Source organism: Schistocerca nitens, chromosome 4, assembly GCF_023898315.1.
Source record: "Schistocerca nitens isolate TAMUIC-IGC-003100 chromosome 4, iqSchNite1.1, whole genome shotgun sequence".
NCBI lineage: Eukaryota > Metazoa > Arthropoda > Insecta > Orthoptera > Acrididae > Schistocerca > Schistocerca nitens.
The window spans coordinates 490,838,590-490,851,348 of record NC_064617.1 but is presented as its reverse complement, the minus strand read 5'-3'; positions in this window follow the sequence as shown (position 1 = coordinate 490,851,348).

Below are 12,759 nucleotides of genomic sequence, written 5' to 3'. Positions count from 1 at the left end.
GCAACTCCACGAAACCATGTGTATTGTCAGCGGTACATTACGGTCGACTCCTATACCATGGGTCTCCCTCATCAGTAACATAGATCCACCAAAGCTACGACAGAAAAAAACGAGTGCTAAAGAATGGGAAAAATGCTACAAACCATGCAAAAAATTTACCTATTTAAGATGTAGTAATGAATTTACCAAATGCACGCTTGAAATCATGGAAGCCAATGAGGAACAGCAGCTATGTAAGGGGACAGAATACCTTCAGCCCTACCACACACACCCACAGACACGTGGAGAAAAGACTGGAAGAACTAATTTAGTAATCATCGTCTCATAGCCGATCCCTCAAAAGCACCGCAAGGGTTCAACATGTCAAGTAAGTAATTAGGCTATACCAACCGCATCCGAAGCGGCCACATAAGATGCAAGGCCATCATTTATGAATGAGGACTTCTGGGCAACCCAAGTTTGTGACTGTGGAGCACATGAGCAGACTTGGGACCACAAGATCTGGACACTGATGAGGAATCAACAACCAGTCACACATGCTACATACCTGAATTCTGTGCGTTTGTTTTGTGGTACTTACTACGCTCTTTATCTTCTCCTAAATGTGTCGTACAGATGTATTCTTGACTATTATTGTATTTAAATTTGCATATGTGCTGCTGCCATAAATAAATCAACTTGCATTTTGAAATTTATCATTGTTTTAAATGATTGAGGTTGGCATCGTGAAACAGGATATACGAAGACTGTACGGAGAAATATATAGAAACACGGCGGGAAATACACGCTTGGGCATAAACACAGGTGACAGCCAAGCCTGCATGCAGGTTCCGCTGTTGTATCTGACAACGAACGGCACCTATACAACAGCCTCAATACCTAGCAAGTATCAATCATGATCAGAACAGTGTTCTGCTGTGTAGTTGTGAGTGCATTATGTCGGAGCTAAGTGACTTCGAATGTGGGGAAATTGTTGGTGCTCGTATGGTGAGTTCTTCCGTAACAAAGGTAGCCAAAGTGTTATGGTGTTTCAAAAGGCACCATATCGAAAACTTAAACCGCTAAGTCACAACGAGGACAAAAGTGCGTGTTCGGTTTTCTTGACAGTCAGTCATTGAAGAAGATTGTGTCGAACAACAAGGAACGACAGCTTCAAAGGACACTGCAGAACTGAAAGCCGCACTCGTGAACCTTATCAGTAACAAAAAAATGGCTCTGAAAACTATGAGACTTAACATCTGAGGTCATCAGTCCCCTAGACCTTAGAACTACTTAAACCTAACTAACCTGACATCACACACATCCATCCCGAGGCACGATTCGAACCTGCGGCCGTAGCGATCGCGCGGTTCCAGACTGAAGCGCCTAGAACCGCTCGGTCACAGCGGCCGGCTATCAGCAACAAAACGACACGAACAGAGCTCCACGAGTTGGAATTCCAAAACCTCACATCAGTGATGCCAATGCCCGTAACAGGAAAATGTGGTTCCGAAGCCATAAAAAGCTGGACAATGCAAGAAAGTCATGTGGTCGCATGAGTCTTCTTTGTAACTTCTAGCCGAGTTTTCGTCTGGCATACGCCGTCCCTAGCCTACGATGCAGACTGCTTGCTGCCGAGAGGGAAACTTGGTGTGAGTTCCTTGATAATAATAATGTCATGTGACTAGGGCCTCCCGTCGGGTAGACCGTTCGCCGGGTGCAAGTCTTTTGATTTGACGCCACTTCGGCGACTTGCGCGTCGATGGGGATGAAGCGCTGATGATTAGGACAACACAACACCCAGTCCCTGAGCGGAGAAAATCTCCGACCCAGTCGGGAATCGAACCCAGCCCTTTGGATTGACATTCTGTCGCGCTTGCCACTCAGCTACCGGGGGCGGACAGTTCCTTGATGACTTGTTCAGCAATGTGTGGTATTCCATGGGTCCTATGGTTACTGTGCAAGGTCGTATTACTGCCATGGGGTACGTGATTGTTTCGGCTGATCAGGACCTTTCCGTGGTTCGGTGTTTGTTCCCCAATGATGATGCTGTGTTCGAACACGCCCGGATCCCCGTTCACACAGTTTGCATGCTACAGGACTGGTTTTGTGATCATGAATGATGAATTGTCGCATAGCTCCTGCCAACCAGTCACCGGGTCTCAATATGTTTGAGCTTTTGTAGTTTATTTTAGAGAGAATGGTACGTGATCGCTATCTAACTCCATCATCGTCACCTGACGTTGCCACTGTTACGCAGGAAGAATGGCATTAGATTCCCATGAAAACAATACAGGACCTGTACTTATCCAGTCCGACGTCACTGTAAGCACTTTTGAATGCCAACGATTTTCCCACAATGTATCAGACACGGTAATGTCTTGCGTTTTTCGTGTTCATGGGTTTTTGTGCAACTCATGTTTATACATGTAGAGACTATTCCATTACGCGGCTTCACACGCACCGCGTCATCATCTACACGGTACTGGTGAACGACTGCTTACGACTGTGCGTAATGACAGATAGTTTCACATTGGTGAGGGACTTACTAACGGATGCCACGACATCTCTGCAAATCCACTGGTGGTCATCGTCGATCTACAATGAATCAGATCGTCGGCCATTTGAATCTGGGGCGTCAGGAACCCATTTCTAACAGGACTGCACCACATGGCGACCGACATAATATCCAGCGGTTGCCCTTGACCGTTGGTCACTCTGTGTATTTAGTATTTACAAGATTTCGCTAAATTACTGCAGAGGAATGGCCAGCTGCCTTGAAAGATAAGCGTAGAAGGTGAATGATGATGAAAGACTGTTATCGCCGGCGAGTAAAAAAAGCCTGACCTCGAGGGGAAAGACGGCACTGGCTCGTTCTCAGCGAGCGGAAGGCAAAGAGGAGGGATGGGGGTCGGGAGTTGTGGAGGGACTCAACCCTGGCCCCCCTCTGACACCTTAATTTAGATTTTCTACTCGTATCCTAAATCACCAGAGACAAGTTTCTGGATCGTTCTCTTGATAAAACCACGGCCGCTTCCTCCAGCCACGTATCTCCAATTTGTCCAGTGACACAAGCTGCGACATTGTAGTAAAACAGTTACCCGTATATACAATAAGTTTCTTTAATTTACGTCTGTGGTCACAAATTTTTTGTTAACAGGTTAACGGTTTCGGTCTATAATGACCATCTTCAGATCTACAGCACTAAATGGGAAAAAAACATAAATACACTCGCAGATTGTGTACAGATTAAAAACAATAAACATAATGAAAAGTACTACTGACATATATGCATTTGTGCGCTTTAAGTATGGAGAGGCATACCTGTTTTATAAAAACAAAGTCCTAATGTAATACAGCCATAGTGGCACGTCAAATGTTAAATGCAGCATCAGCACCAGCATCGTCAAATATATATATATAAATAACATCATATGCACGAGTCATGTTGTCAGTAGCACTGCTGTTCAAAACAAGCTGCCGTACAGTAGCCACAAGATATTTGTGTTGTAAGTTCACCAGATGTCGCTAATGTCGACATACACTAGTTTTCAATAATTAATTGGACAGCGAAAATAAAGGGAGATACAATAACTTATAAAAGGCATTATTTTCGCTGTTTAATTAATTATTGAAAACTAGTGTATGTCGACATTAGCGACATCTGGTGAACTTACAACACAAACGTCTTGTGGCTACTGTACGGCAGCTTGTTTTGAACAGTAGTGCTACTGACAACATGACCCGTGCATATGATGTTATTTATATATATTTGACGATGCTGGTGCTGATGCTGCATTTAACATTTGACGTGCCACTATGGCTGTATTACATTAGGACTTTGTTTTTATAAAACAGGTATGCCTCTCCATACTTAAAGCGCACAAATGCATATATGTCAGTAGTACTTTTCATTATGTTTATTGTTTTTAATCTGTAGACAATCTGCGAGTGTATTTATGTTTCTTCCCATTTATTGCTGCAGATTTGATGATGGTCATTATAGATCGAAACCGGTAATCTGTTAACAAAAAATTTGTGACCATAGACGTAAAAAGGAACTTATTGTCTAGTGACGTTGCTTTATACAGTGCCACTGTATGACATACGCAGTGATAAACTAAATACGTTGCTTCTATTATGACTGCCTCCGTAGCCAAATGGTTAGCGTCGCTACCTTCGCTGCAGAATGACCGGGGTCTGTTCCCAGTACTTCCACCAATTTCTCTGTGGTATTGAGTGCACCCGGGGAAATTACAGATTCATATCCCGTCGACAGCGCGTTGGTTCGTAATTGGAAAAAAAAAACACGCTTGCTGTTTGTCGCCCCATCTACCACAAATGGAAAATAATGGTTTGAGTAAACCGCACGTATTTTTTGGAATTAAATTCAAATATGCAATAAAAATAGATGGTTCCCATTTGAAAATACAAAGTGGACCTCAGGGCCCAAGCAGGAGGAGTGCTTAGGACGTGGCCAACTGTAGCACAGACAGATGTCCCCTTTACTAATATTAACTTTTCACCTAGAACATTTTTTTCGTGCGATGCGCCACTTTCGAGATATGTCTCAAGTTAAAAATAAATACCTCGTATTAGGGGATACTTTGTTCCCAAACGTCTCTAAATGTTCTTGACCGATATACATCAGATTTGTAGACAGTCCTTGAATGAACATTTTGATAGACATTATATATGAGTGTGGTAAAGTAGTTTATTTCATGTATTACACGATGCATTAATACACATACTGACGGGAATATGCTATATTTTTTATTAAACTACAATGTTGTATATATGGGTTACTGGCTTTTATTTACACTCTGAATAGTCCCAAAAATTGGTATCATACCCGATTTCAATTTAAAACTATGCATAACACTGTCAATGAAACTAATATTCTCATAGATCCAGCAGCTAGAGAGGTGTCTCTCGTACTCCACGAACCGATGATGCCAACCGATTAATTTATTTTTAATTTATTGGTTTTTGAAACGTGCCCATACAGCCATCTGAACATTTGAAATTTTATACTACACTCTGTTTAGACAATGCAGTGCATACGTCAGATTAAGTCGTACCCTGGTAAGAACTTACAAAGCCTTAACATAGGACAGATTCCGACACAAAACAAGTTTTAAATCCACAATATCCTGAAAGCGTAAGCCACCCTATTTACACAGTCATTTTAGGCGACTTCAACTACCAACCAAGGTTTCATTTGCAATAACAATAAACAACGGTCAAGGGCAGAGGGAGGGAAAATCAAAAGTATCTGGACACCTGACTGAAAAAGACTTACAAGTTCGTGGCACCCTCCATCGGTAATTCTGTAATTCAATATGGTGTTGGCTCACCTTTAGCCATGATGACAGCTTCCACTCTCGCAGGCATACATCATGATGACAGCTTCCACTCTCGCAGGCATACATTCAATCAGGTGCTGGAAGGTTTCTTGGGGAATGGCAGCTCATTCTTCAAGGAGTGCTTCGCTGAGGAGAGGTATCGATGTCGGTCGGTGAGGCCTGGCACGACGTCGGCGTTCCAAAACATCCCTAGGTGTTCTCTAGGATTCAGGTCAGGACTCAGTGCAGGCCAGCCCATTACAGGTACGTTATTGTCGCGTAACTACTCGCAGGCCGTGCATAATGAACAGGTCTTAGATCGTGTTGAAAGATGCAATCGCCATCCCTGACTTGCTCTTCAACAGTGGGAAGCAAGAAGGTGCTTAAAACATCAAGTAGGCATGAGCTGTGATAGTGTCACGCAAAACAACAATGAGTGGAAGCACCCTCCATGCAAAACACGACCACACAATAACACCACCGCCTCCGAATTTTACTGTTGGCACTACACACGTTGGCAGATGACGCTCACCGGGCATTCGCCATACCCACACCCTGCCATCGGATCGCAACACTGTGTACCGTGATTCGTCACTCCACACAACGTTTTTCCACTGTTCAATCGTCCAATGTTTACGCTCCTTACACCAAGCGAGGCGCCGTTTGGCATTTACCGGCGAGATGTGTCGCTTATGAGCAGCCGCTCGAACATGAAATCCAAGTTTTCTCACCTCCCGCCTAACCGTCATAGTACTTGCAGTGGATCCTATGCAGTTTGGAATTCCTGTGTGATGGTCTGGATATATGTCTGCCTATTACACATTACGACCCTCCTCAACTGTTGGCAGTCTATGCCAGTCAACACACGAGGTTGGCCTGTACACTTTTGTGCTGTACGTGTCCCTTCACGTTTACACTTCACTATCACATCGGAAACAGTAAACCTAGGGATGTTTAGGAGTGTGGAAATCTCGCGTACAGACGTATGACACATGTGACACCTAATCACCTGACCACGTTCCAAGTCCGTGAGTGCCGCGGAGCGTCCCATTCTGCTCTCTCACGATGTCTAATTACTACTGAGGTCGCTGATATGGAGCACCTGGCAGGAGGTGGCAGCACAAGGCACCTAATATGAAAAACGTATTTTCTGGGGGTGTCCGGATACTTTTGATCACATAGTGTAGAACAGGGACATAGAGAGGGCGCAATGAGGTGATCCACAGAGAGGGGAGGAGGTGGGGGAAGAGGAAGAGGAGGAGGAGGAGGAGAAGGAAAATTAAGGGACGAGGGGTGGGGTGGCGGGTTAGATGGGTAGAGAGAGAGAGGGGGGGGAGGGACGTGAAATGAATTACGATGTATACTCAGCGATTGCGAAACACTGCCCAGTTTCACAAAATCACTCTAGCGTCTGCTACTAATATACCAGCATACAAGTACCATACTGATATTGAACATATTAGAAATGTGTGCTTCCTCTTTTCTTTCTTTTCCATTTAACTATAATGAGCCACATCTACGTGTGGCCGGGTACAGCTAGTAACAAAAAAATTGACTTCCAAAATTGGCAATTTTGCTTACAATGCTGTACAACCTCGGACAAACTATCATTAACGATTCGTATTAGCTGTGATACTTAACACAGACACATTTTACACCTCATTATTGTTGTGATGCTACGCAAAAGAGGGAGTAGTTGCCTGGTCTAATAATTGTACCATTACCTACCTACATGTTAAATCATCTACGACTTGTTTTAATGTTCTGGTGCATTTTTCTTACGGTATCCGAGAGCTGTCGAAAAGATGAATCCAGGGAGGCATTGTACAACGTATCCAGGCAGAGACTGCACTTTCATCTCTGCCGCTGGGTAAATATCAACGAACGAAGCTCTGACGAATGCCGCCGACACTGCTACAGATAGAAATTGGCTTGTTGAGGTTTTCAGTGACACAACTGTAAATGTGACATGTCATTTCATAGCTCTTGTCGAGTACTCTTACAGGCCGTTAAAGTACCTACGTTCCGTTTTAAGAACATAATTACTTCATTGTCTTGGTAGATAAAAAAGTTACGAGTTTCACTTAGCATGTAACCTCCATACGAGAAAGAAAACAAAACACAGTCACGTTAGCAAGTTGCAACCGCTGACTGCAATATTACAGTAATAAAGTACCAGCGGAAAAATGCTCCCGTCACGAGCACAAAAAAGCGAATGTGTTCCTCTTTAAAGACTGTGAAAGAAATGTGGGGAACACGTCCAAGTGACACAGACAGATGATACTACTTTTCAACGTTGTCACCAAGTCTCTGTAAACAACGGTCGGAACTTTCTACTAATCTTCCAGTTCCTCGACGACAGAAATCTGCTCCTTGGTGACGCAGTCATTCGAGAACTGCTATGTGAAAATCCTCATCGTCGAAAAATTTGCAACTGCTGCGAATCAGTTCCTCGACTAGATGGACACTGTCGTCTACATCTTCCTTCCCGATCAGCGCACCCAGCCTGTGCGGCCTTGCTAAACTGTTGGCACCATTTCACTAGAGCTAGACAAGACTTTGCATTTCTACATCTACATCCACACTCCGCAAGACACCTGACGGTGTGAGGCGGGGGGTACTTTGAGTATCTCTATCGGTTCTCCCTTCGATTCCAGTCTCGTATTGTTCGTGGAAAGAAAGATCGTCGGTATGCCTCTGTGTGGGCTCTAATCTCTCTGATTTTATCCTCATGGTCTCTTCGCGAGATATACGTAGGAGGGAGCAATATATTGCTTGACTCCTCCGTGAAGGTATGTTCTCGAAAGTTCAACAAAAGCCCGTACCGAGCTACTGAGCGTCTCTCCTGCAGAATCTTCCACTGAAGTTTATCTATCATCTCCGTAACGCTTTCGCAATTACTAAATGATCCTGTAACGAAGCGCGCTGCTCTCCGTTGAATCTTCTCTATCTCTTCTATCAACCCTATCTGGTACGGATCCCACACTGCTGAGCAGTATTCAAGCAGTGGGCGAACAAGTGTACTGTAACCCACTCCCATTGTTTTCCGATTGAATTTGCTTAGGATTCTTCCAATGAATCTCAGTCTGGCATCTGCTATACCGAAGATTAATTTTATATGGTCATTCCATTTTAAATCATTCCTAATGCCTACTCCCAGATAATTTATGGAATTAACTGCTTCCAGCTGCTGACCTCCTATATTGTAGCTAAATGATAAAGCATCTTTCTTTCTATGTATTCGCAGCACATCACACTTGTCTACGTTGATATTCAATTGCCATTCCCTGCACCATGCGTCAATTCGTTGCAGATCCTCCTACATTTCAGTACAATTTTCCATTGTTACAACCTCTCGAATACTACAGCATCATCCGCAAAAAGCCTCAGTGAACTTCCGATGTTATCCACAAGGTCGTTTATGTATATCGTGAATAGCAACGGTCCTACGACACTCCCCTGTGGCACACCTGAAATCATTCTTAATTCGGAAGACTTCTCTCCATTGAGAATGACATGCTGCGTTCAGTTATCTATGAACTCTTCAATCCAATCACACAATTGGTCTGATAGTCCATATGCCATTACTTTGTTCATTAAACGACTGTGGGGAACTGTATCAAACGCCTTGCGGAAGTCAAGAAACACGGCATCTACCTGGGAACCCTTATCTATGGCCCTCTGAGTCTCGTGGACGAATAGCGCGAGCTGGGTTTCACTCGATCGCCTTTTTCGAAACCCATGCTGATTCCTACAGAGTGGATTTCTAGTCTCCAGAAACGTCATTATACTCGAACATAATACGTGTTCCAAAATTCTACAACTGATCGACGTTAGATATATAGGTCTATAGTTCTGCACATCTGTTCGGCGTCCCTTCTTGAAAACGGGGATTACCTGTGCCCTTTTCCAATCCTTTGGAACGCTACGCTATTCTAGAGACCTACGGTACACCGCTGCAAGAAGGGGGGGGGGGGGGGGGGTAAGTTCCTTCGCGTACTCTGTGTAAAATCGAACTGGTATCCCATCAGGTCCAGCGGCCTTTCCTCTTTTGAGTGATTTAATTGTTTTTCTATCCCTGTGTCATCTATTTCGATATCTACCATTTTGTCATCTGTACGACAATCTACAGAAGGAACTACAGTGCAGTCTTCCTCTGTTAAACAGCTTTGGAAAGAGACATTTAGTATTTCGGCCTTTAGTCTGTCATCCTCTGTTTCAGTACCATTTTGGTCACAGAGTGTCTGGAAATTTTGTTTTGATCCACCTACCGCTTTGACATCAGACCAAAATTTCTTAGGATTTTCTGCCAAGTCAGTACATAGAACTTTACTTTCGAATTCATTGAACGCCTCTCGCATAGCCCTCCTCACACTACATTTCGCCCATATGCCGCCAAAATTTCACAGTGAACCTGTGTGCAACTTACACTTTTTACCCTCAAGAATGTTACTGTCCCGTGTACTTCAGCTCTGAGTACGTTTCCAATTGTCGCGCCATTTCACTCGCACACTGCGATGCACCTTTTAAACCGCATCGTTAATGGAACAGTTGACCGCGCTGCCAAAGTGAGTATTACAGAAGGCCAGTTACATGCAACGCCGATCCCTTACACGGATCTCACATCGACGATACGAGAGGCTGTTTAGCACGCTTGGAACTGTGAATAGTTTGTCTCTCGGCACCCTAAGGACGGCCACCTGGCGGCCAAACAACTGAACACCTCTTCTCGACCATGGTTCGCCTCGGTGCAGTTCCGTAGGCATCATGTGACTTCTATCATTCACATGATGGTGGGACACACGTGTTACTCCGCGCACCTATATCGGTTGAAGAGTATCACGCCTGGACAGTACGAGAAGGACACAACTCAGTAGCGGACTTAACCACATCATATTGCCATTTTCCAAGGACACGACTGCACAATAAGACTTGTGTAAGAAATTGATTACGAGAGGTGCCCCCCCCCCCCCCCCCCCACTGTGCTCCTGTTTTACTCCACCGTTTTGTTGAACATAACTTGCTCACAGACTATTTGAAAGCCACCAGCATCCGAACGTACTTTCTGAGTTGCCAAAGTCTTCATTTTCACATTGCATCCGCCCGGTTCGTAATTGTGTATGTACTTTTGTGTTTTAATTTACAAACATATCTCTAATCGCACACAATTGTCATTACTGCTCTCTTGTGCCTTTTATGTCAATTTTCTTCGGGCATTACTGTACATAACGTTGGCGGTATTGTGTTTGTCATTTTGGGTTTTTTCTTTTATTTTAAGTTCGTCTCTCTGTATGCTACCCTTCTCACATTGTTATATGATGCTATCTACGATATTGTTCTTCAGCTATTGTTATACTTATTGTATGATGTGCTGTGTTTGCATTTTAATGCTTTGTCTTTTACTATAAGAGCATATGCATGTTTGTCATAATGTTGCTGTATAGCGCTATTTGTCATTCTGCTCCAATATCATTGTCATAATTGCCGCCAGCTGTCTGGAGTTTGTCTAATTGCGGTTCGCCGGAGAGCTTCTGTGAAGTTTGGAAGGTAGGAGACGAAGTACTGGCGGAACTGAAGCTGTGAGAACGGGGCGTGAGTCGTGCTTGCGTAGCTCAGTTGGTAGAGCACTTGCCCGCGAAAAGCAAAGGTCCCGAGTTCGAGTCTCGGTCCGGCACACAGTTTTAACCTGCCAGGAAGTTTCACTTTAAGAGTGTATTTGTATGCTAACTTCGTAATTTTGTCTATTCTTCTCTTTTGCGATTATGTTTCTTTCCCACTTTATAACCGTTTTTGGCTGTGTGGTCTTTTAACCCAAAGCCAAAATAAAGAAATTAAAAAAAAACGCGTATCGCAGCAGAACTGTATCTGTAGGAAACACGTAGCCTGTACTGTCTTCTGACAGTGCGCCACTTTTTGTTGGCAATGATTTTAGCGTAGGACGACAAGTGTAACTCGTAGAACTCTTTAGGAAAGTCCGTTTCGAATATACGATACATGTTGCATCTTGTGCCGACACCTGATCCAGATTCCAATTAAAGTACGCGTAAGCGTCTTCCAGATAGCGAACTTCGTCATCTTTGTTCTCGTCCAATCCTACCCCAATTGAGTGCGCCTGGCGTGACGTCAGACTTAGCGTGTGCGCGGGACAATGGTTTCATTAAGGCGCGGGAGAACCGAAGCAGATAACAGCCGACAATGCAAACAAGGCCGCGTTCCCTGGCCGCCAGCCGAGGCTATCGTCTCGCCTTCCGTACAATCTGTGACGCCATTTGGAACGGAGCTGTCCACCGCCACAGCCGCTACAGTTTCCCTAGAAGCACATTGCGCCGAATAATTATTGCCGAATACATATTTTCAAGAGTGTATCTACACGTATTATAAAGTCCCCCCTCGCGTTTTTTAGCCTGTATGTCAAGGTTAATCTCACTTACTACTGTCCGCATTCTGATACCTTTTCCGCTAAACCTATAATACTGAAGGGTCTATGTGTGAATGTTATAATGCTACTAAACCATGGTGAAGTATAGTACTCCACATAGCATTCAAAGGAAGTCATAATTTATTGGTTATGCATTACTTAATTATCTTATTACATCGAAACGTGGCAGAAAGTCCAAAGAGATTCTGGTCGTATGTGAAGTATGTTAGCGGCAAGAAACAATCAATGCCTTCTCTGCACGATAGTAATGGAGATACTATCGAAGACAGTGCTGCCAAAGCAGAGTTACTAAACAAAACATTCCGAAATGCCTTCACAAAAGAAGCCGAAGAAAATATTCCCGAAATGGAACCAAGAACAGCTGCCATCATATACCAATTAGGTTCCTTTCGGAGTATGCTGATGCATTAGCTCCATACTTAACAATCATACACAACCGTTCGCTCGACGAAAGATCCGTACCCAAAGCCTGGAAAGTTGTACAGGTCACACCAATATTCAAGAAAGGTAGCAGGAGTGATCCACAAAATGGCAGTAACATATCGTTAACGTCGATATGCAGCAGTATTTTAGAATATTATTATAAATTACCTCGAAGGAAACGGGAACGGTCTATTGACACACAGTCAACATGGGAAGAAGAAAAACATCGTTCTTGTGAAACACACCTAGCTCTTTATTCACATGAAGTGCTGAGTGCTATTGACAAGGGATTTCAGATCGATTCCGTATTTCTGGATTTCCGGAAGGCTTTTAACACTGTATCACACAAGCGGCTCGTAGTGGTAGTGAAAGAAATTGCGTGCTTATGGAATATCGTCTCAGTTATGAGACTGGATTTGTGATTTCCTGTCAGAGAGGTCACAGTTCGTAGTAACTGACGGAAAGTCATCGAGTAAAACAGAAGTGATTTCTGGCGTTCCCCAAGGTAGTGTTACAGGCCCTTTGCTGTTCCTTATCTATATAAACGATTTGGGAGACAGTCTGAGCATCCGT